Raw genomic sequence first — 4,633 nt, 5'->3', positions numbered from 1 at the left:
ATAGTAAGACCACTTACCTGGTTGGCCTTAGCCGAAGAATTCCCTAATTTATTTACGTAAGCTCCCGTTTCTCGAGAACTACACCAAATATTGCCGAGGTTTGCTTCCTATCGCATCGTTCGTCGCCTTTTGTTAGTATGTCACATTTTAATTAATAATCCAACTAACCATGTGAAAAACGGCTCTAAACAGTCTCAATAAAAATCGAATTCCATGTTTTTATTATTTCTAAATTATATAGGATAATAAAACTTAAAACTTGAATTAATAATATGTCAATATTATGAATATTTCAAGTGGGTTGGATAATTAACATTTAATGTTATATCGATATAAATATAAAAATTTCTCATATCTTCTTCTCTCACTTATTTCTCTTGTATGTCATATTTTAATTCTATTTACAGTACTTGTCATATGAACGGTAATTATCATTTTCAAACGGTTCTAACTTTCTTTTCTTTCCTAAAATCCTCTCTCTTTTGTTTTTTTTTGTTTTTTTTCTTTCTTTCTTTTAACTCTAATTTTGTTTAGCCTTTCAACTCTACTCCCATATCTAATTATTTTAAGCTTTAAATTTAGTTCTTCTAATTAGTTTCATTCGGTTAAGTAGTTTATTTCAAGAGGTTTAATTCTACCTCCCCAGATTTTATTTGGCTTTACTATTTCCAAATCTAATCTTCCTCTCTTTCCATTGTTTTTTTTATGTGAAAATCTCTTTTGATTATGTTTTCCAAATTTGGTATTTTTTTTTTTAATTTGATCCGTTTTGCAATCTTTCTCTCTTCTCTTTTCCTTCTCTGTCTCATATTTTAATTATATTTTTAGATTTTTTTTATTTGAATATGTTTTCAAATTTTTCTTTTCCCTATCTTCCTCTCCTTCTTATCCATTTTCTTTTTTTCTCTGATCAATTTTAATGGACTCTGGCGATGATAGATAATTTATACAAAAAAAATAATAATAAAAAATAAAAAAAATCTGACTAATCTTTTCAAATGACATCTCTCTTCCTCTGTCTACCATCTCTCCATTATCTGCCTTCCTTCGGGATCTCTCCATTATTGTATGACACATCTCTCAATTATAGGAGGGAGAGATGAAAGGAGGTGGTCAGTTTTTTTTTTCTTTTCTTTATTTTGTTATTTTTATTTTAATACACACTTTCATATATATATATATATATTAAACCTAACGGGGCGTCACATTATCTACCCCTAAAAAGAACTTTCATCCTCGAAAGTCCCAACTCTTGTACTAGTTCGGAGAATTTTTCACTTATTTCGACCTCACTCTCCCACGTGGCCTCTTTGGTGTGGTGATTTCGCCACAACACCTTAACGAACACAACGTTTCTGTTGCGTAACGCTTTTACTTCTCTTGTTAAGATTCTTATTGGTTTTTTTTTCCTCGTAACTCAGATCTTCATTGAGTTGGAGTGGTTCATAGTCTATTACGTGGATAGGGTTCGTAATGTACTTCCTCAGCATCGACACGTGAAATACATCGGAAACTCCTGAGAGGGCGGGAGGTAGGGCCAACTTATACGCTACTAGACCGACCTACTCGAGAATCTCGAATGATCCAATGAATTTAGGACTTAACTTGCCCGTACGTCCGAACCTCCAGACACCTTTCATAGGTGCCACCTTGAGGAATACTAGGCCCCTTGTCTCGAACTCTAAGCTTCTACGCCTTACATTGGCGTAGCTTTTCTGTCGACTTTTAGCAGTACACATCCTCGCTCGAATTTTTCTGAATAGCCTCATTGGTGAGTCGAACCAGCTCGAGTCCTACTAACTCTCTTTCGCCTACTTCGTCCCAACATAGTGGAGACCTACACCGTTTCCCATACAAGGCCTCAAACGGTGTCATACCAATAGTGGCTTGGAAGTTGTTATTATACGAGAATTCCATGAGGTGGAGTATGGAATCCCAACTTCCCTTAAAATCTAGTACGCAAGCGCGTAACATGTCCTCTAGAATTTGGTTTAAACACTCCGTTTGTCTATCTGTTTTGTGGTGGAAGGCGGTACTAAAGTTGAGGCGGGTACCCAGCGCTTTTTAAAGTCTGAGCTAGAACGCTGGCGTAAAGCGTGGGTCCCGATCTGACAATATAGATGCTGGAACTCCATGTAGTCTTACTCTTTCTTTCACNCGGAAACTCCTGAGAGGGCGGGAGGTAGGGCCAACTTATACGCTACTAGACCGACCTACTCGAGAATCTCGAATGATCCAATGAATTTAGGACTTAACTTGCCCGTACGTCCGAACCTCCAGACACCTTTCATAGGTGCCACCTTGAGGAATACTAGGCCCCTTGTCTCGAACTCTAAGCTTCTACGCCTTACATTGGCGTAGCTTTTCTGTCGACTTTTAGCAGTACACATCCTCGCTCGAATTTTTCTGAATAGCCTCATTGGTGAGTCGAACCAGCTCGAGTCCTACTAACTCTCTTTCGCCTACTTCGTCCCAACATAGTGGAGACCTACACCGTTTCCCATACAAGGCCTCAAACGGTGTCATACCAATAGTGGCTTGGAAGTTGTTATTATACGAGAATTCCATGAGGTGGAGTATGGAATCCCAACTTCCCTTAAAATCTAGTACGCAAGCGCGTAACATGTCCTCTAGAATTTGGTTTAAACACTCCGTTTGTCTATCTGTTTTGTGGTGGAAGGCGGTACTAAAGTTGAGGCGGGTACCCAGCGCTTTTTAAAGTCTGAGCTAGAACGCTGGCGTAAAGCGTGGGTCCCGATCTGACAATATAGATGCTGGAACTCCATGTAGTCTTACTCTTTCTTTCACATACAGCTTTGCCTAATTGTCAACTGTATATGTAGCTTTCCCAGGTAGGAAGTGTGCTGACTTGGTCAACCTATCGACAACTACCCGATCATTGTATAGCCTTTAAGCGTTTTGGGTAATTCTANCAGTACACATCCTCGCTCGAATTTTTCTGAATAGCCTCATTGGTGAGTCGAACCAGCTCGAGTCCTACTAACTCTCTTTCGCCTACTTCGTCCCAACATAGTGGAGACCTACACCGTTTCCCATACAAGGCCTCAAACGGTGTCATACCAATAGTGGCTTGGAAGTTGTTATTATACGAGAATTCCATGAGGTGGAGTATGGAATCCCAACTTCCCTTAAAATCTAGTACGCAAGCGCGTAACATGTCCTCTAGAATTTGGTTTAAACACTCCGTTTGTCTATCTGTTTTGTGGTGGAAGGCGGTACTAAAGTTGAGGCGGGTACCCAGCGCTTTTTAAAGTCTGAGCTAGAACGCTGGCGTAAAGCGTGGGTCCCGATCTGACAATATAGATGCTGGAACTCCATGTAGTCTTACTCTTTCTTTCACATACAGCTTTGCCTAATTGTCAACTGTATATGTAGCTTTCCCAGGTAGGAAGTGTGCTGACTTGGTCAACCTATCGACAACTACCCGATCATTGTATAGCCTTTAAGCGTTTTGGGTAATTCTACTATGAAGTCCATTGCTATGTTTTCCCACTTCCACTCTAGTATGCTTAGGGGCTGAAACAACCCCGCCGCCTTTTATCTAGGAGCTTTCACTTGTTGACAAACTAACCACTTGCTCACAAACTCGGCCACGTTCCTCTTTATGCTCTTCCACCAGAAGTGTTGTTTTAAATCTTTGTACATCTTAGTACCTCCTGGGTGCATGGCAAATGGCGAGTTGTGAGCTTCATTAATATTTCTTTCCTTAGCTCCTCTATTGTCGAGACATATAGGCGTCCCAGATACAATAGCACTTCATCTGAGGTCTTCGAGAATCCATTTACTAGACTCTCAGCTAGCTGGCTTAAGGCTTTCTATAGGTTTGGATCCTCTCGTTGGGAGGTAACCATCCTTTGCCTAAGTGTAGGTTGCATGGTAAGTCGGGCCAGTTGTGCCATGACTCTCTCAGTCGCTACAAATATGTTAGCTCCCTCAAATTTTCTTTGTACCCTTACTTCCCTCGTAATGAGGGCTGAAGAGTGAGTCGCATTTCTACTCAAAGCGTCTACGACCACATTTGCTTTTCTAGGGTGGTACTGGATACCTACATCGTAGTCCTTCACCAATTCTAACCACCTTCTCTGCCTCATATTTGACTCTTTCTAGGTAAAGAAATATTTAAAATCTTGTGGTCGGTTAAGCTTTGAATTTTCTCTCCATACAGGTAGTGTCACCAAATTTTCAGCGTGAACACTACAACGGCCAACTCCAGGTCGTGGATAGGGTAATGATCTTCGTATTCTTTTAGTTGACGGGACGCGTATGCAACAACTTTACCGAGTTGCATTAACACACATCCTAGTCCATTCTTTAAAAGCATCACTATAGCTTACGTACTCTTCTGAGATCTCAGGTACCATGAGTACTGGGACAGTTACCAATCTCTCTTTTAGGTTTTGTAAGCTTGCCTCAAAAGCATCATTTCATATAAATGGTACCCCTTTTCTCGTTAGTTGTGTCAAAGGTGAGGCTATTCTAGCGAAGTTCTACACGACCTTCGATAGTATCTCCCTAGTCCTAAGAAACTCTGTACTGATGTTATCGAAGTTGGGCGTTCCTCCAGAATTTTTTTTTTTTTTTTTTTTTTTTTTTTTTTTTTTTTTTTTTTTTT

This window comes from Cucurbita pepo, chromosome LG14 (assembly GCF_002806865.2).
Source record: "Cucurbita pepo subsp. pepo cultivar mu-cu-16 chromosome LG14, ASM280686v2, whole genome shotgun sequence".
NCBI lineage: Eukaryota > Viridiplantae > Streptophyta > Magnoliopsida > Cucurbitales > Cucurbitaceae > Cucurbita > Cucurbita pepo.
The sequence above is the reverse complement of the archived record's forward strand: the minus strand, read 5'-3'. Positions refer to the sequence as shown.